Source organism: Pinus tabuliformis, chromosome 9 (genome assembly GCF_031772625.1).
Source record: "Pinus tabuliformis cultivar Carrire ecotype Pingquan chromosome 9, CPIR1, whole genome shotgun sequence".
Classification (NCBI taxonomy): domain Eukaryota; kingdom Viridiplantae; phylum Streptophyta; class Pinopsida; order Pinales; family Pinaceae; genus Pinus; species Pinus tabuliformis.
The window spans coordinates 1954422342-1954443759 of record NC_142307.1 but is presented as its reverse complement, the minus strand read 5'-3'; the positions used below and the strand labels follow the sequence as shown (position 1 = coordinate 1954443759).

Here is a 21418-nt window from a genome sequence, read left to right as displayed (position 1 = left end):
AGCGAAGAAAAAAAAACAAAACACACAAACCAAAACAAATAAACAAAGAAAAACAAAACAAAAAACAAAAAACAAACAAAAAGCAAACAAAAAACAAACAAAAAACAAAACAAAACAAAAAACAAAAAACAAACAAAAAAACAAAACAAAAACAAAACAAAAAAAATAAAAAACAAAAACAAAAACAAAAACAACAAAAACAAAACAAAACAAAACAAAAAAGGTCAAGTTTTAAGTGGAAACTCTGCCGTACTAGCCACGTTTCCTCAGCGTGAAACATGCCAGTACGGCCTAAAAAGAGTTTTGAGGCCGTATGCTATGAGTTTCCTCATTTCCGTTTCGTTGCGGGCTGGAAACGGACCCCTGGGCAACATTTCCTGCAACTTAGTTTAAATCACTATTATAAATCATTTTGAAATATAGTGCTATTATAAAGTTTGTTGATTAAAGGTTGAATAAAGTGCTTTGATCATTCAGAGTTTAATTGGGGGGGGGGGGGGTGTCTGCAATTCATGGTTTTCTCGAAACAACTCTTGAGGTACGTGACATTCACTTGTAAATAGCGGACCGTCCCCCCTGCCCCCTGCGATTCCGTCATGGTTTAAGGTCAAATCAACTTGCGTCATGCTAACTCAGTGGAGAGATCTGTTACCGCTCAAACTAGCAGGGGTCCTAGGAGGGGATCTTATAGAGAAACTACTAGGTCAAGTAGCAACAATGGAACAATAGCCCACTGTCACTTTAGCTGAAGCTCCCTGCTCTTTACAACCCTTCACCGATGGGAGGATACCCGGTATGAAAGGAATCACAAGGATGGATAGATCAATGATGGGATGAGGAGAGATTCCTAAAGCCTATTCACAAGAGAGGCTCAGATAATTGGTTTACTTTCTTTGTAAGCAATGTGATTGGCTCTCTAGGAAGGGCTGAGGGGAAACCTAAGCCTAGGTTTCGAGAATATCTCTTAACAAGAGGTATCCTAGACTTAAGGATCCCAAAGGAGAAATGACTTCTATGTAATCTTTGTGGAATTTGAGCCACAAAGTTGTGGGACCACAAAGAAACCAAGTGGACCCAAACTAGGTCAAGGGTATGAAGTTGATCAACAATAGATGGACTTGACCAGGTTAGGGAGAAGAATAGGATCAAAGGAGAGATTTTTTCTTGAAATTTAGGTACATTGATCCAAATGAAGACACTAACCCAAGGGGACCTAAGGAGAATGTTAATTTTAAATAACAATGGTATGTTCTATGCTTAGCACAATTTACTTCAATGTTCCTTAGTAGCCCAATAAAAATTTCCAATTTCCAATAGCAATCACAATAATGACATTGATAGTAAAAGAAGATAGAACATGAAACAAAATGCAGAAGACAAGAGGACACCAGATTTGGCGGATGCCAGGGAAAAACCCCAATGTGGCGAAAACCCTTTGATCAATTCTTCTTATTATTAAATCAAAAGTTTAGCAGAGAGAGAGACTACAAAAGTCAAATTGACTTGCCCAATACAAAGTCAAAACAACCCTGTAAATTTATGCAGTCAACTGCAATCAAACTTCAGCCCTAACCAAAAAGTCAACGTTGGTCAAAACAACAAAAAATCTTCCTCAAAGCAACTTGGTCTTCCTTGGTCAAACTTGTCTGGATCAGGAGGTCAATTTCAGCCCAAAACAACTCGGTCAAAGGAGAGAGAAAAATGTTGTAATTTTTCTCTGGTCAAACAACAACCAACCCTTAGGTCTGAAATTTGGCTTGCAATTTCTGCTAAGAAAATCTGTCCTCCTTGCCACACGTGTGAGAGAGACACGCTGCCCAATTTTGTACAAACCAATTAGATCAAGAAAGAGAGGAATGTGTTGAGTGATGAATGTGCGAAATGAGCAGTGAGGTCTCTTGTATTTATACAATTCGTTGTGGGTGAAGAGACAACCATTGGGCTTCTTGAGCCTACATGACAATGAGACGGACTTGAACAATTTTGACGTGGGTGGGCATAAATTCAAAATCACACTTTTGCATGTCTAAATGAGATGATGTGTATATCAATCTTGGACCTCTCGAAAATAGGAATCCAATGCAATCATCATATCCATCAAGTGAGTTGTCCCAAGGTCGAATTTGGCCCTAGTTATCAATTTTAACAAAGGAGAACGGTCTTCAAGCTAGGGCGTGCAATATCTTGGTATTTCACCTTCAGATTGAGCTCAAAATTGGAGGACCCCTTGCGAAGACCCGAACACAATTCTAGATTGATTTTCAAGGACTTTGGATGGCTACAAAATATTTCGCTTGATGCCCTAGGATACCTTCTAGGGCTAGGCCTAGAATTGGAAGAGATGAAGAAAAGAGAGGTTATTTTGACCACCAAAGTGATGCCAGGATCAGTGCCTTGCTTCTTGAGCTTAATGGAGTCAAGATACAACAAGATAAAAGATTTTCTTAAGCTAAGGAGCCCTAATTGACCTTCACTAGCCTTTCTAAGTGCAACAACTAGGTTATTAGGGATTTATACTTCACAATTGAAAAGGAGATGAAGTTTCGAGGTCTTTTAACCTATGAGGTTCCTCTAGAAACATTCACCAACTCCCTCAAAGAGAAACAGATGCATTAAATCATTTATTCAAGTTTTGAAGAGGAATTTCACATTATTTATGCCCATACAAGAACAATGATAACAATACCATCAGACAAATAAGACAACAAGAATAACATTAAATTTTACTTACAAGAGAGAGAGATATTATATCCATTCATCAACTTCGCATTAGAAAGAAGCTCCAAAGACAATAGTGAAAATTCAAACATCATAGTGCATCAAGAATCTCCAAAAAATTCGTCCAAGAAAGCAAGTGTGAAAATTTCTCAAGAGGTACTCATCCAATCCAAGTGATGATGAGATGAATGAATGAGCCTCTCATCTATTTATACAATCCATAAGGGGGTTCGAATAGTCATAAGGTGCAATAATAACATGACTTGGTGACTTGTTGACCCTGCCACTGTCAACACTACATACGTACTACAACTCCCTTTGAATTTATGCATCCACGTTGCTGCTGGCACTGCCACCACACTGTAAATTGTTGTTGTTACTCCACCAACAACGGAAAAACATCCCAAATTACTGAACTAACTGTGTTCAGTATGATACCATGTGAATGTTGGAACTTGACTGCTGCTAGTCTCTGCGTTGACCCTCTGAATATTCTGCACTCATGCTGACCTCTGCACTGTTGCCAACTCTGCTCTGCGTTATTCAGCCTCTGCTGCTCCTAGCCACTGCAACTGTCTCTTTGACACTCCTCAGCACCATCTGACACTAGTCCATCTTACTACTTATGATATAGGCTCCCGTAGCAAGGTATTGATCCAAGAGGTGGGCTCCTCAAGGATCCTGCCCATCTGTAGCTCCTTCAAACTACAACTCCAAATCAGCCCACCTCCCTCCTATAGGTATCTCGACTGTCATGGTGAACTCCTCTTCCTCGATCTTCACAAGCACAGCCTTCAGATCATGCTTCTCTTCTTTCATCTTTGTCCTTCTTCCTGAGAGGACATTAAGTTGCATAGTGACCCATCTCACGACACCTGAAACACTTTATCTTCGAGACATCCTTCTTACATCTTTGTTGTTCGTGTTGTTCCTTCGATGCAAGGGTTGCATTATCCTCCTCCTCCTTGGGCTTTGACCCACTACTGCTGCTTCTGTCAAGCTTACACTTGACCAAGTCTCTCCTCATCTCCTCTTACTTGAGAGCTACCCACATCTCATCCCAATTCGACAAAGTCACCCTGCCCAGGATACTCTGGACAAAGACTTGCCACTCATCTGAGACAGAATTGAGGGCCAGTCTAACCAACTTTGAGTCTTGAGGTATTGACCCCATAGCAGATAACTCATCACCGGTCTCCTAAAGCTTCGTGAGGAATGTATCCACACGCTCCCTCTTCTGCATCTGAACAAATCTCAGTTTTTTCTCAAGGTACATCTTCCACTGCTCGGAAGATCCCTGATACAACGTAGCCAATGCATCCCAAATCTCCTTAGTAGTCCCTCTGCTAGCGATGTGATAGACAACATGATCCTTCATTCGGTCGACGATCATTCGCTTTGCCTTCGCCATTTCAGCCTTGTATTCTTCAACGGATCTGCATCTACAGGCACAACCACCACACTGTCGACATATGTCTTGAGGGCATGCTCATCTAGAATGAATGACATCCTTGCCTTCCAAATGACATAGTTGGATGCTCTGTCCAACCTATCCTACTCCCTCAATCCACTGGTTTCCATCTCTACCACAAATGTCAAAAATCTCCTGTCTGGTTCTTACTGCTACTGCTCAGCCAATAAGAAAACAAACTTCTTGGTGAGAAGTCTTACTGAGGAAAAGTTCCCTCAATCGTGCTCCTTCCTTCTCTTCTAATGTTTTTCTACCTAGCAAAATTGTCTGCAAAAAAACTGCGTCCTACCAGCACCTCACGCTGAGGCTTTAGCGTTGCTCCCTCTGCCATGACAAGGTTTCGATAGGGAAGCCCTTCTCTCTGTCGGCTCACTCAAAGAGAGACTGTCTCGAAATTCAACCCTCTGACTAGAACTGCACAAACCCTTTGGGGTTTTGAACTGCTGTCTCCTATAGTTTTTTCGATCTCCCTCTTCTGCTCAACATTGGGTTCTCTGGCACTGTTCTTATTTCTTTACCTACACTAGCTCCAATACCATGTGAAAATTCGAGAATCCCACTCAAATCAACTACTGCGGCAATTGATAAAACTTCTCCTATTTCTTAATTCTGAAACAAAATATTTACTGCTTCCTACAGAAAATATCGAAGCTAATACAACTGCAACCTTCACTTAATTAATTAATTTGCGCAAACAAGAAAAAAACAATAGAGAAAAATCCATACAAGTGAAAGTATTTTTTGGACAAACGTCCTCGGAAAAACCCAATGCCAGAAAAATACATACAAGCTATGTCAAAGAAAATCCTTGCAAAATCACTTCGTAAGATAAACTATGGAATTCAAAGAACCAATGAGAGTTCCTTGGATAATGTGTCAAGAGTGGGTTGGTCTCTCCGAAGACTTCCCCCACGCTTGATATTTGATCCAACAAAATTATCCCTACAAAATTTCAATCAAACATTAGTCCCATATAGATCTAACAAATAAGAAATGATAAGAAAACTCTAGAAATTTATTGGAAAATAGCTTGAGATTTCTACACCTAGAGCATACTCCTAAATCAATTGTCAATGCAAGATAGCTTTACATTAACAAATCTACAAGAGTATATGAAAATAACATAAATCAAAGCATGAGCAAAAGGAATTATACCAATAGTTAATCAATCATCATACTCCAATGGAACAACAACTCATGAATGAACACGATATTGCAATTGAGAACAAGTGTACATAAGAACAGAGATTTCCTAAGCACAACAACTCATAACAATGGATGCATGGTGAAAGCTCATAGCTCTATTATTTAGAAGTTTGGGAGTCAATCACAAGACAAATAAGTGACAATCGCAAGGCTCTTTCATGCAAATTCAAATTTCGCAAGTGACAACTCGATTTCTCTCTTAGAGGTCCACGCAATCCCTGATGAGGGAGCTCGAATTAGATGAGAGGACATGTGGGAGAGTGAAGTGGAGTGGTAAGATACCACTCTCCACCTCACTCAAGTAAACTCTAATCCAATCTCAAGTCAACTCATGATATCTCCTTGAAGCTCGAGTTAACTTCAAATTGTGGATCTTGTCACTATAACTCATAGTCTTCTCCACAAAAAATTTGATTTGTTTGATTTGTGGCTTATGTTGAGTCTACATCAATTGGTAACTCAACTTTGACCCTTAGATTAACTTTCACCTCATTTCTACATCATTTGAGCATGTGTGGATATTTATTTTTCTCCATTTATTTAATTGTTGGGCTAATTTATTGCCACATTTTTTATAAAACTTAGGAAAAATGGATTTTGAGAGTCTATAACTTATTTTTTACCCCTCAAAGTGTGTCGTAGTAGAAACTTGAGGGTGAGAGGTGTAATTTTGAGCACACATACCCCATACAACTTCTCTAGACATCACTTATTACATATTACATTCAGATTTTATTCAAGTTCCCCCCCTGCGGAAAATTTTAAATTTTTTTAAAATGACTCCTAAACCTAATCGAATTCCACGAAATTTTATAAGTGACCTAGTATGGTAATATACAATGACTATACACTAAGACTCACCCAAGGCCTTGTCATCAAGCCGTACTCTGGCTTTGGGGTTATGCTTGGAGGGAAAAACTCAATTAATTATTAAATCCTCGTAAGGACCTAATAATTAACCAAGTGAAAAAAACCTCCCAGAGTAAACTCACTCGATGACAAGGTCCCAAGTTACCTAGGTCTTTTACATGACTCAACTCATCATAATAGCATCACTTCTACATTGTATCCGCAGGGCTTGTGGGATTTGAGTACAACATAAAAAGATGAGAAGAAGTATAGTTGAAAAAATCTGATGACAGTGAAATTTGATGGTACATGAAGCCTCTGATACATCCTTGGGCATGGAGTCTACAAAAAATCTTCAGATGCCACTCCAGTGGTCAACATTCCCTAAGAAAGATATCTAAAGGAAGATTTGTTTGAAATAACAAGTTCTAGGAGATAAAGGGCAAGGCAATTACCATTCAATGTAACTTGATTATAAATTAGAGATTAATTTTTGCAAGTATGAATGTTTATGAGCATGTAAATAACAATAATATAGATTTAATGAAATCAACAAGACATCCAACAAGATAAAATATGAGAGACTAGTGCCTTTAGATAATGCTCAAATATAAATTGTTATACTTGCAAATGAGATGATCTTTCAAGTTACGAGAATAACAATGCTACAAGACAAGCATTAGTGAAATGATATCACAAGACATTAAGTACAATATTGAAATATGAGCAATAGAAAGAATTGCAAGATAAATAAAACATATACATGTAGTTTTAAGAGAGATGCTCCAATGAGATAGAATGATATCAAAGAACAATGAGCATATAATTTAAATAACTAGTAGAAGACCAATGAAATGCAATATACTTGCAAGTCAATGAAATGCTTACAACTCAACTCATACAATAACCAATTGTAAAATGAAACAATGTTATGTGTGTGTGATGCAAAATGTTCTTGATAAATTTTATCATATGCCTAATCTATAGTGTAACTTCCCCTCAATTTCTCAAAACTTGGTAAAGGATGTGGTGAATTGCAAGAAGGCTAGGAAGAAGAAGCACTTCTCCTTCAATAACGATACCCACCTAGACTTCAAGACCACCCACGTGCCTTCATTCCTACAAGGGCTTAGTCACAAGAGAATGAGAGGTCACATGTTTTAACCTTTGTTCAAGACTCAAATTTATTAAATTGAATAAGAGTTAGGGAAGTGTCCTAAATGTCTATCAACCAAGCTTATGCTTGGAGGTAAATTTTAGAAAATGCAATACTAAATCTAAGGGGCAAATTAGGAATGAGATTTAAACAAATGCTTCAATGAGATTAACACTTAGGGTGAGAGGGTTCAAAAGTGAAATGTATTAAAATTCACCCATAACAAGTACCATTCCACTTATATGATTAAATTAGCAATTAGAACTTTAAGCACAATTTATTATATTATGTCAATGACTAAAGAAGCAAATGAAATATTTTTCTCAAAAACTAGTTGTTTAATATAGCGGTTGCTTATTATTATTTGTTTTTGATAAAGTAATAAACTAATATCACAATTTAAATATTATTTTTCAAAAACAATCCGTTACATATCAATATTTTTAATAAATTAATAAACTAATATTATTATTTAAATATTATTTTTCGAAAACTAGTAATATTTGATTTTAATAAATATTTTTTTTTTCAAAAACTAGCTGTTTAATATAGCCGTTACTTATTAATATTTTTAATAAATTAATGAAATAATATCATTATTTAAATATTTTTTCAAAAACTAGCCGTTTAATATAGCCGTTAGTGAATAATATTTGTTTTTAATATATTAATTTTATTAATATCATAATTTAAATATTATTGTTCAAATATAGTCGTTACTTGAAATTATGTCTCTACATTGCTCTCTATTTAAGCCTTTGCTATGGTATGCCTCTTCATCTGGTCTTGATGATGAACCACACTTGTTGGTTCGAAACACGTCCGCCAAAAATTTCTCTTATGTGATTTCTACCGAAAGATTTTGCTTAACAAAAATAATTGCGTCAAATTTATTGTGTGTGCTAGAATTTCTCAGTTTCCAGTATTTTATTTTCCGTAGTATTTTTGTGGTGAAAGTTGCAGGTGTGATTTTATTCGTTATTTGTCGTAGCAGATAAACTGCATAATTAATATTTGAGTTAGAAGAATAATTTCCAATAGATGCAATAGATAAAATTTCACATTCCTCTCGCTCTTGCCACAAGAAATTTTTAATTTCTTTTTTCGTGGTCTATTGGGAGTCTCCTCCCACATAGTCAGACGACCATGTCCAAAACCAGAGGGCACATGATTTGAAGCATCCTTGGAGTAGGTCTTGTAGGTCTATTTTGATGTATATTTGAAACTTATTTTGGAGACACCTTGCAGAAGTTTTGAAGTCTATTTGGGAAAGGTTGGAGCCTAGGAGGATTGGAGTCCTTATTTTGACCAAGCTGGTGCTTGGATTTGTTGAGAGGAATGGAGTCTTCATTTTGACCATGTTGGCGCTTGGATTTGTTCAAGGTTGGAGCATTGAAGGAGTCAGAGATTTTGTTGTACATGTTGGAGCTTGTGATTTGTTTTAGAGGATTGGAATCCTCACTATATTCATCAATAATAATAAAAAATTGTTCACTTTCTTGTGTTCTGGTTTAACTTGTTATAAAAATCTTAACTAGCATAATAAAACAATTGAAAAAATTATTAATTCACCCCCTCTCAGTATTTCCAACAAAATTCTACAATCTCATTTCCTATGGTCTCTCAAACCCAAAGACAGATGATTGAAAAAATTCTCTCTTTTGCCACTGCTACTTTTAAATTATTTTTTCAGTATTTGGGCTTCCACATTAAGACTAATGATTCCAGAATAGCAGGTTGGAAGTGATTGACAGAGAATATAGAGAAGAATCTCTTTGGTATTATTGAAAAGTGTTTTTGAGGCTAACCCCGTGTAGTGGATGCCATAACCCCTTAACCAAAAAATGATCACGGAGAACTCACATTCAGATGCCTTTGGTCTAGCAACACCGAATCTCCAGGAATTCTAGTAGTTTAGTGGGAAAAAAATCTTCAATCCCAAGTTTGTCGGTGAGTAGGGTTTGAAAAAGTTTCATTTTCATCTCATGGGCTCTAGCTGCAAAAGGGGTTTGGAGAATCATCACTGATCAATGCCTTTCAAAACATACACTATTTGGGAAGTATATTCATCATATTAAGTTGATCAATAGGATATCCTGCCAGAAGAAAACGGGTTACATGATGTGGAAAACTTTAGTGGGATAATTTGATACAGTTGAAAATAGTGTTGTAAATATTCAATTTTATCATAAAAGATTATGAAATCACTATCTTAATTTTGCCAATGTTTGCCGATTTCCACTGGTATGTTGGTATGTTGGTGGTGTCTTGATTTTGTCAATGTTTGCTATCTTTGGCAATGTTTTCTAGATTTTTAGGAATTTTTGGTTTCCCAGGCCCTTGCCAATTTTATCCTGATCTTCTATGGGCAGGTGGGAGACAGAGTACGTGTTATAGTGGATGCCAATGCATTGGGAGGCATTGAGCCAAGCTTTGAAAGCTCAGTTAGTTTGCTTACTAATCAACACCCAACAAATCTGAAACTACTTGTGATGTCTCCCACTCAGAACACTTAGACAGATGGTTTGTGCGATAAGCAAAGTGGGAAGAATTATAGCTTGATGGACCACTACTACAGGAATGGAACTTTCACAAAGAACAACTTTTCAAGGCTTCAATTATCTTACAAGATGAATAAGATATTCTAAAATGGGTCACCCACCCTCAGACAGGTCAGTCAACCATCTATTTAAGTTACAAAGAATCATTTCTAAAACACGAAGTCCAGATGTAAAAATGGGCTTGGAAGAGGCTACGGAAGACCCAAAGTCCAGCGTAAAACTTACTCCTATATGTGGCTTACACCTAAATGTGGCTTGCCTTGGAGAATAAAATATTGTCATGTGATAATCTGCAAAGAAGGGGATGAGAGGGTTCCAGAAAATGTTTCCCTTGCAATGAAAACTCAAAATTTGTCTCACACATCTTTGTGCACTGCCATGTCTCCAATGATATGCGGTAGTATGTCAAGTGCATGAAAGTGGGCACATGTGATTGGAAAGGGTAGAGCCTAGAAAATGCATTAAAGTTATGGTTTAAGAAATAGAAAGATGAGTAGCACATCCCATTTCCTTTTTTTGTATACATAGCAACCATGCCTGTGCCAAAATGAAGCCATATTCGAGGCTATAATTAGATGTGCACTGCCATTTCTCTAATGAGCTGCAGTAGTATGTCAAGTGCATGAAAGTGGGCATATGTGATGGGAAAGGGGAGAGCCTAGAAAATATATTAAAGGTATGGTTTAAGAAACAGAAAGATGAATAACACGTCCAATTTCCTTTCTTGTATACATAGCAAGCATTGTAGATAGAATGGGAGAAAAAAAAAACAGGGAAAGAAACAGCAAAGAAACCACAAATGACCAAGACGTGAAACTGAAACACAAAACTGAATTGAATGGAATTTTTATTTAACAATGATTCTCCGTGTTTTATTTCATGGGAATTTGATAGTTTTATATCACCAACTATCGTTACATAACTGATTATTCGGTATACAACTGTCTATTTACATTTTACCTAAAGTTACCAATTCGTTGTCAAACTAACAAACTCCACCTTGACAACAATTTTCCCATTCATCATCTTTCCTGCAAGCCAAGAGAAGCTAAACACCACCGCAACTTCTCTACTGTAACTGGCTTTGTGAATATGTCTGTACAATTTTCTCACGTATGGACCTTTTTAAGAGCTACTTTTCCGCCATCGATCACATGTCTCAAAAAATGATACCTTACATCAATGTGCTTGGTTCTGTTGTGATAGGTAGGGTTTGTAGCCAAGTGAATAGCGCTTTGACTGTCACAAAGTACATTCACTTTCTCTTGCGTCCTTCCAATCTCATCGAGCAGACCCTTTAACCAGATTGCTTCTTTACTGGCATCTGAAGCAGCTATATATTCAGCTTCGGTAGTGGACAATGCAACTGTTTCTTGAAGCTTTGACATCCAACTAATTGGTCCACCTGCAAGAGTAAAGACATAACCTGTAGTAGATCTTCTTTTGTCCAAATCACCTGCATAGTCAACATCTACATATCCGCAAACTGATCCTTCACTACCATTAAAGACGATGCAATGGTCACTTGTGCCTCTTAGATATCGAAGCACCCATTTCACTGCTTGCCAATGTTCTTTACCTGGATTTTCCATGAACCTGCTGACAACTCCAACTGCATGTGAAATGTCAGGTCTTGTAGATACCATTGCATACATTAAGTTGCCTACAGCGTTTTCATATGGTACATGAGACATATACTGCTTTTCTTCATCAGCTCTAGGACTCAAAACCGAAGAAAGCTTAAAATGGGAAGCTAAAGGAACATTAACAGGTTTCGCATTATTCATAGAGAACTTTTCAAGTACCTTCTCCACATACTTCTGCTGTGACAACCAAAGCTTACCATTTTTCCTGTCCCTGTGTATCTCCATGCCCAAGATATGTTTTGCTGCTCCAAGATCCTTCATATCAAACGTCATAGAGAGTTGAGCCTTTAACCTGTTGATCTCTTCCATGCTTTTGCTTGCAATAAGCATATCGTCAACATACGAAGCTAAGATAATGAATATGTCATTGAAACTTTTGAAGTACACACAATGATCATACTCACTTCTTATAAAGTTCTGGCTCACCATGAAGGAATCAAACTTCTTGTACCATTGTCTGGGAGACTGCCTCAGACCATACAATGATTTCCTGAGCTTGCAAACTAATCTTCTGCTGCGACCTCATACAAAACCTTCTGGTTGTTCCATATATATCTCTTCATTCAAATCACCATGTAGAAAAGCTGTTTTAACATCTAACTGCTCTAACTCAAGATTAAGCAACGCAGTTAGTGCCAACACAGTACGTATAGAAACAAGTTTACAACTGGAGAAAAAATCTCATGAAAGTCTATACCTTCAACCTGAGAATACCCTTTTGCTACCAGTTGCGCCTTATACCTTTCAATACTACCATCAACTTTCTGTTTCAGCTTGAAGACCCATTTACATCCAACAACACTTCTCCCTTCAGGAAGCTCTACAAGATCCCAGGTATTGTTCTTGGCTAAGGAGTCCATTTCTTCTTCCAAAGCCATTTTCCATTTCTCGCTATCTATATCATCTACTGCTTCTTGATAACAAGAAGGTTCCCCATCTTCAGTAACCAAAGCAACAATGAAGTAGAATCTTCATACCTTTTTGGAGTTTTCCTTTCCCTTGTAGACCTTCTCAGAGCGACTGGTTACTGAACTGGTTCAGAAACTTGCACTGGTTCAGAAGCTTCAACGGCTTCCTTTGTGTCTTCAACACCTTTTTCTCCAGAAGTCTCTCCTTCCTTTCGACTGTCACCGAAAGATCTAGCCTCCAACTGAACTCGTTGACTCGGCGATACCTGTTCCTGTTCAATTCTTTCAACATTTGATTTTAACAAAGAGGATTCATCAAATGTTACATCTCTACTAATGACTATCTTCCGCAATGTAGGATCCCACAACCTATATCCTTTCACTGCATAGTCATACCCAACAAAGACATAACATTTCGACTTTGGATCTAATTTTGAACGTTGATTTTTCGGAATAAGAGAATAAGCATCACAACCAAATATCCTCAAATGAGAATAGTCACAAGACTGACCTGTCCAAACTTCTTCAGGAATTTTACAATCAATTGATACTGAAGGTGATCTGTTAACTAAATAACAAGTAGTAGATACTGCTTCTGCCCACAACTCCTTTTGCAAGTTAGCATTGCTGATCATGCTTCTGGCTCTTTCCATAAGAGTCTGATTCATACGCTCAGCAACACCATTTTTCTGAGGAGTATAAACAACAGTTTTGTGTCTAACAATTCCCTCATCCTTACAGTATTGTTCAAATTCAACAGAAGTGAACTCACCACCATTGTTAGTTGTTAGACATTTAATAGATTTGCCTGTTCTTTTCTCTACCATTACTTTAAATTGTTTAAAGACATTTAATACATCAGCTTTCCTTTTTATCATATAGATCCAAACTTTACGGGAGTAATCATCAATGAACGTTAAAAAATACAATGCACCTCCATATGACATAACAGGGGAAGGCCCCCACAGATCAGAATGAATGTAGTCTAAAACATCTTTACTATTATGGTTTCCAACTTTAAATCTCTGTTTACACTGTTTTCCATACACACAATGTTTACAGAAATCTAAATTCAAGGATTTCAGACCTGGAAGAGATTTACGTTTCATGAGTATATGAAGACTTTTCTCGCTCATATGACCCAAACGCTGATGCCACAGACGAGTACCAGCTTCTTCCTTTTCTGACGCAACCGCTGCTTCACTGACCTGAGTGCTTCCTTTTAACCTGTAAAGATTTCCGACCTTTTCTACCTTCATAACCACAAGGGCTCCTTTAAAGACTTTTAAGACGCCATCCTGACCTGTAAACTTATAACCATCTGAATCCAACACTCCCAAAGAGATTAATTTTTTCTTCAAATCAGGTACATGTCTAACACTAGTTAATGTCCTAACTGTGTTATCATACATCTTAATCCTGATATCTCCCATCCCAATAGTCTGACGTGACACATTGTTACCCATAAACACAAAACTACTGTTTACATTTTTATACGAGGTAAACCAATTTCTATGTGGGCACATGTGATGAGAAGCACCAGAGTCTAACAGCCAACTATCAAAACTCTGAGAGACATTACATTCAGGTGAAGTTTCATCTATCATACATAATTCTTCAGTAGATAAAACTTCGTCTATCATACCTGAATCGACCTGATTCACTTCGTTCTTCGGGTTTTCGGATTCCTTTCGTTTCCAACAGTCCTTCTTCAAGTGTCCAACTTTACCGCAGTTCCAACATTTTGCCTTACACTTCTTGCCCTTCGATTTCGACCTGGAAGACCCCCTTGGTTTTTCTCCTCTTTCCTTTGAGCCTCCTCTAGCGATCATGGCTTCTGATGCAGCCGTTTCAGTTCTAGATCTCCTTCGTACTTCTTCAGACAGAAGAGCTCCCATGACTGATTCAAACTTCAAAGAATCAGCAGAGCTGAAGCTGATTGAAGTTACGAAGTGATCCCATGATTCAAGCAAAGAACACAACAAGGTTATGGCTTTATCTTCTTCCTGTATTTTGACTTCCATATCTGTTAATTGACAAATTAGTGTATTAAAAACATTCAAATGTTCTTCAACGTTTGAACCTTCTTTCATTCGAAGACTGTATAACTGTCGTTTCAGATAAATTCGGTTGGTTAATGATTTTGTCATATAGAGGTTTTCAAGTTTTTCCCACAATCTTGACGCCATAGTCTCTTCAACAATGTTGAAGAGAAATTCATCCGCTAGGCATAACCGGATGGTACTGAGAGCTCAGGCATCCAAGTCCTCCCAGTCTGAAGTAGTCATGGTTGTAGGTTTCTTAGTTACCCCATCCAATGCCTTGTGCAACCCTTGTTGCACAAGCAGATCCTTAACCTTCAGTTTCCAAAGAGAAAAATTGCTCTTTCTGGTGAATTTCTCCACCTCGAATCTTGCATTTGACATCTTGGCCATTTTCTAAGACTTTCAATCTTTAGTCTAGGGTTTAAAAAAGAATATTTCAATTTTCTTCTTCCAAAAAAATTTCCAATGCCAACAAAGGATTTCCAAGTTTTAACTCTCCCTACGTCAATCTTTAAAAGAAAAATTGCTGAATTTTTTCAGGGAAAAACCTTTGTTTTTTATTCAACTCAAAGAAAACCCTTTTAAAAAAACTTCTGTTCTCCTTTCCTTAAAAAAAAAATTGTCTTCTTTTTCCTGACTTTCTCACATTCACCACTTTATTCAAAAAAAAAAAAATTCCGAAACAAAATTTCCTTTTAAAAAAAAAATATCCGGATCCAGCACGCAGATCCTACTGGCAGCAACTGGCAGCGAACACGATGAGGTTCTGGCAGCCACTACAGACCACCCTTCCTCCACGCAGGCGTTCTGGACTTATACTCCTAACGCCTCACACTGATACACGCAACAAGATTCGGCTCCACTCCTTGACGCAGAGCAATTACAATCCTTCACGCCTCACTAGTCTCACGCAGATACAGCCACACGCCCAGCACCACCGGCCAGCACGCAGCAGATACAACCACACGCCCCCAGCACCACCAGCCAGCACGTATCAGATATAGCACCACCGTCCAGCATGCAAATACAGCCTTATGCTCAGGTTTTGGACTCTTCTTCACGCAGGAGCATGCATCAGATACCTTAATTGCTAACACGCATCAGATACAGCACCACCGGCCAGCATGCAGATACAGCCTTACGCTCAGGTTTTGGACTCTTCTTCATGTAGAAGCACGCATCAGATACCTTATGCTCAGGTTTTGGACTCTTCTCAGCGCAGGTCTGTCGTTTTTTTTCAGCGTTCTTCTCAGCGCAGGTCACGCCGGTTCTTACAGCAGCAAATCGTTTTTTTTTCCTCAGCATTCTTCTCAGCGAAGGTCATGCCCATTTACGCAGGGTCTTCACGCCTACGCCCAATCGCTCGGCCCTCGAGCTCTGATACCAATTGTAGATAGAATGGGAGAAAAAAAAAAACAGGAAAAGAAACAGCAAAGAAACCACAAATGACCAAGACGTGAAACTGAAACACAAAATTGAATTGAATGGAATTTTTATTTAACAATGATTCTCCACGTTTTATTTCATGGGCATTTGATAGTTTTATATCACCAACTATCGTTACATAACTGATTATTCAGTATACAACTGTCTATTTACATTTTACCTAAAGTTACCAATTCGTTGTCAAACTAACAAGCATGCCTGTGCCAAAATGAAGCCATATTCGAGGGTATAATTAGACAGCTAGCACAGGATTTCTACAGGCTAAAATAGTCCACCACGGGCTTGAAAGGGTCACCCAAGGTGAAATGTCAGAATTGGATTCCAGAACTGATCATCAACCAACATATGGATACTGTTATGACACCTCAGAAGGAAACCTTGGAAGGGGAGGTGTGGGTGGTGTCGTTCTCCTGCCAACAAACAAGAGGATCACCTTCCAGTTCAGGCTAGGTCATTGCACAAATAATTTCACTGAAACCAAAGCAGTCGCTATCTTAACATTCATCGCATAGGAGAAAGGTATGGAAGAACTGACAGTATGTCGTGATTCCAAGCTTGTATATAGCTAGCTGTCTGGCACATTGCAGTGTAACAAAGCAGTGCATTGCTCCCAAGCTTTCAGATTCGGAATCTTTAGTCATCTTTATAGAAAGCAAAATGAGGAGACGGATCAGGCAACCTAGGGATCCTACAAGCCAGAGGATGGATTACTGTACACTGTCACGGTTTCTGTAAATAGGTTTTAGCATCATCTTGCGAGTCAATTCAAAGTCTCCCGAAGCCTCTCAGCACAGTGTGGTGTTGAAGAATCTGAAGCAGAGATATTTTGAGTAATTTTTATCCCATCCACGCCTAATTGCTTGGGACCGCATATTATGCAATGCTAGTAATCTCTTCACACACAGAGCACCGTATCTTCTTCGCCACCGTCAGCAACTGCAGCGGCGTCCAACAATTGGAGCAATTCACCAGCATCCGCATCTCCATGAATATTTAGCACACAGTGAATTTTGATATGATCATTGGCATCAAGCCCCGAGAAGAAACGGTGGCTCTAAGATGGGTAAAATAATGGGGGTTTTGTTGTGTTTTGTTTTTTGGGTCTAATATTTAGCTGTCTGAGTAGTGTGAGCATAGTAGAGTGAGCAGTGTGAAAGCATGAAGCTTTTACGCAGCAAAAGCAACGAGCGAGGAGCAATGAGAGAATGAAGCTTTTATGCAGCAAAAGCAAGCAGCAAAACAGTAGGTTGCAGTGCGAACCACTCTTAGCATTTTGATTTTATAGACCTACATATCTACATATTTCTCGAAACAGGTTGGACGACAATTGCATTCAAACATGACAAAGAAATAAGAAATTTCAGAACATGTTGATACAAATGATTTAGGACAAGTGAAAATTGTCTCATTCGCCAACGCTGGGAAGTGGGTTTGGGTCAATGCCAAACAATATCGAGGCATTTTAAAACAAAAAATAGCTCATTTAAAATGGGAGCAAATAAGGAAGAAACAGTCTAAAAAGAAATTATAGTCCTTATAGTGGGTGATTTCAATGCTAGGACTGCAAGTGAGCAAGCTAGCATTCTTTGTTGTAAAGATGATTGTGACCATTTTTGGCTTACAGAAGAAAGTAATCATCAGTGGGAAAGAGTTTCAGAGGACAAGGGTTGCAATCTCTTTGGGGAACAATTGCTTACTCTATGAGGGGCCTTTGATTTAGTCATTTGTAATGGCTTGACTAGATGGGCAAATTCTCGTAATTTCACTTGCAATACTTACAATGGAGCAAGTGTGGTAGATTATGTAATTTGCTCGCATGGTTTCTTTGAGCAAATGGAGGAAGCTTTGATTGGAGATCAACTGTGGAACTTGAAATCAGATCACGAGCCAATTTATTTATGTTTCTCTTGGATTGGAAAGAAACAATTAGAGTAAAAAATTCAGCATGTCCAACAAAATCTGCCACATGGCAGAATTCTTTTGACCCCAGAAAATTGTAATACCTTCAAAATGACGCTAGAGAGGCTCTTAGAGAAGGAGAAAATTACAATTCACAACCTTCATAGTCATGAATTAACGCGTTTAATTCAATGCGCACTTGCAAAATGCACAAGAGAAAAAATTAAGAAGTCTGAAACAAATTGCTTTCTGGTTAATGCTTGGTTTGACGAGGAATGCAAAAAGGCAAGGAGAATGTGAAAAGAGTCAAACAAGGATAACATAAAGCTCAAAGCTTACAAGCAGTTATTAAGCAAGAAAAAGGCCGATTTCATGGTTTCAAGGAGGGAAGAACTAATCTTCCGTGGGATAAATAATCCCAAATTATTTTGGAAGGAGCTCTAACCGAAAAAGATACAAATTGGAAATAATATTACAGCTTCTAAATGGTTTGACTATGCAAGACAACTCTCTGAGCAGGTTCTCAAGGTTGACCCTCCCCCCTTGGTCAACATTGATATTGAACTCTTCATGGTACAGGAGGTAGAGATGGGTATCAAGAAGTTGGGTGTTGGAAAAGCAAAAGACTTAGCTGAACTCAAAGCAGAATATCTAAAGTGTGGCTCAAAGATTCTTGCACCTCACATTACAAAAATCTTCAACAACATCATACAACAAGGGCCCCCCACAGATTGGACAACTAGGTTGGCAATACCTCTTTTCAAGAGCGGTGATGTCAATAATCCCTCCAATTATAGGACCATCATGATAAACCCGTTTGATTATAGATTTATACCTGTCTATTCTATTCAACAGATAATTGTGGGCCAGTGCTTTGGACATTGAGTCAGTTACTGCATCATGGTGTATTATAAATTTATTTAAATTTAAATTTAAATAATAATAATTATTTTTATTTTATTTATTTATTAAAAAAAAAAATTATTTTGGCCTATCTGAACCAAATTTCAACTTTATGACTGAAGACGTTGTACATCATACTGAATTGTAAATTTGGACTCAACAAATACAGATAACACTATAATTATTTTTATTTTCGCAAAATGCAGGTAACATTTTTTAATCGAAAGTGACAGATTTTTTCCAATGTGTATATAGAAAGGGCAAGGGAATTAACAATAGTTAAAAACACTGAAACAAAGCACGTTCTATATTTTCCCCCTCAATTCTAAAGTTTTCATACGGAGGGTGGGAAGACAAAATTAAAGCAAATATATATTGAAAATTAAAAACTATTGTTAAAAATAGAAGCGTGGTTTTGGAAGTGTGCGCAATTAAAAAAAATGACCGTCTACGTCTATATATTTAGTGCATGAACTGTGAAACAGAGTGCATACATAAAAAAATAAGTATTTTTCTGGAAATGTGTCTATATTTACTGCATGGAATGGACACTCCAGGTTGGAAGTCACAAATTTAAAGCATTCAAGAAAACATGACTAGAGGAAAATAAGTCAAAGATATGGGAACTGGAACATACCAGGCACCACCTGTGGTGCTTCGTCTATTGCATTGCTGTGATGATAAAACTCACTGCCATTGGGAAAATTAATATAAAACCCAATAACGTCACCCTCCACGTAAGGTCCATTCCCATAGGGCTCTCTGATAGCCTTATGAACTTTAGTGCCATCAACATCTCTGTAGGCATAGCTATTCCCATCATAACCCACAGGAGCGTCAACATCTCCTTTCTCTGTAGACCATCCCAATCTGGTATGCCCAGTTTGACCGAGGTAAACAACCTTGATCTCAAAATACCATGCCCCCTCCACCACACCCCTAGTAGCCCTCACCGTTCTGTATCCTTTAGAACTCCCTGCAATCAGTCTATCTTTACTCAGCTCAATCTTTTCTGCCTTGTGGATCTTTGATAGACAAATCCTCATGTTTGGGTTGTCATCCTCATCATGAAGCAGCCTGGTGGCGGGAGTTATGAGAGTAGTATATTTTGTTGTGGGATTGACATTAGCCCTGTTCTTCTTACCCGACCTCCTGGATGCTGATGCTGATCTGGTCCCGGCATTAGTGTTTCTCCTTTTGGGCTTTTTAATAACAGTATCTGCCCCCCCCATTGGAGCTAGTAATTTCCTCTTCTGTGCCGCCCTGCTTGATGTTCTGTGCCGCCCTACCTGATGATTAAATGCCTGTGACTCTGAGGCGTTCTCCTTATGCCCACTTTCGTCGCTCTGCTCCTCTTCTCCTTTCATGCCTTCACTTTCATCGCTCTGCTCCTCTTCTCCTTTCATGCCTTCGTGTTCACTTGGGCCATGGTCTTCCTCATTTGGGTATTCGAATTCTTCCTCTCCTCCAACACCGACTTGGCAATTGGTCCTGTCCCCAGAAGTATCATGATCAAGGGGATGTTTCTGCTGTTCTGTAGATACATCCAACCCCTCATCATACTCCTCTTCCTCCTCCTCGTTCGAGATCTCAATTGCATTCCAGTATGAACTTCTGCCATAGTTGTGATAGAACGGACGATGACGATCCATTGAGCCGTGAGCTGAGTATGCAATCACGTAGCAATCCAACAGGGTTTATATTTCTATTGATCCGTGAGCTAGAGTATGCAATCACGTAGCAATCCAACAGAGTTTATATTTCTATTGCCTTTCCCTTTCTCTTTTCACTTATTTTTTCACTTTAAAAAATGTTTGCATCTCAAGGGATTTGATCTCTCTAGGTGTTTGGTAGATCGGGAGCGAAGATGGACCTAGGTTGGTGTAATGTAATGTCGTGGAAACATTTACCTCGGTCAAAATAAAATAAAAAAAATCCTATGTTAAAATAAAAATTGTACCTTATCATTTCTATTAATTTATGTTTGGTAGTTAGTCAAAATTTTATGAAGGAAATTTTACACAAAGGAAATGCTAGCCAACACTGCCCCTGCTGACCTAGCTGTCGCTGCCCCTGCAAATCCTTCCCTCGGCAACCTCCTACTATTGAGGCCAACCAGACCATGCAACCCTCTGAGGAGGGAGATCCCCACTCTTCTACGTAGCCAGGGATTGAAGAAAATGCAAAAGACTTCGCATCTCTAATCACAGAGAATGGAGCTCCAAGGAACATGCCATCAGTCAATAAATTTGTAAAGAAACTCGAAAGTATCCCAGAGATTTATCTCCCTCCAGAACTTCCAAGAAGAGCAATCATCTATCTGGCAGAATGCGGACTTGTTGGATAGTTCACAGGGCTATGGCCTTCACCTAAATCAGTGCAAAAATGGGTGGAAAGAAACTAGAACGCAACCACACAAGGGAAGATAACAATTCAATTTTGTGGAAGGGGACACTACATCTTTCTCTTTGAAACAAAGGAGGATAGAGATTTGATATTTAGAAACAGACATTACTTCATGGACTCCAAAGGTTTATACCTGAACAAATGGATGTGAGACTTTGATCCGGAGATGGATGTCCCAAACGTTGTGCCTGTGTGGGGCAGGCG

General features: G+C 38.4%; 1 pseudogene; it reads right to left on the bottom strand.

Moving 5' to 3' along the window:
- Nucleotides 1-20460, bottom strand: part of LOC149156796 (protein TRAUCO pseudogene) — a 41329-nt pseudogene extending 20869 nt beyond the window's left edge.
- Nucleotides 20461-21418: the final 958 nt, after the last annotated feature.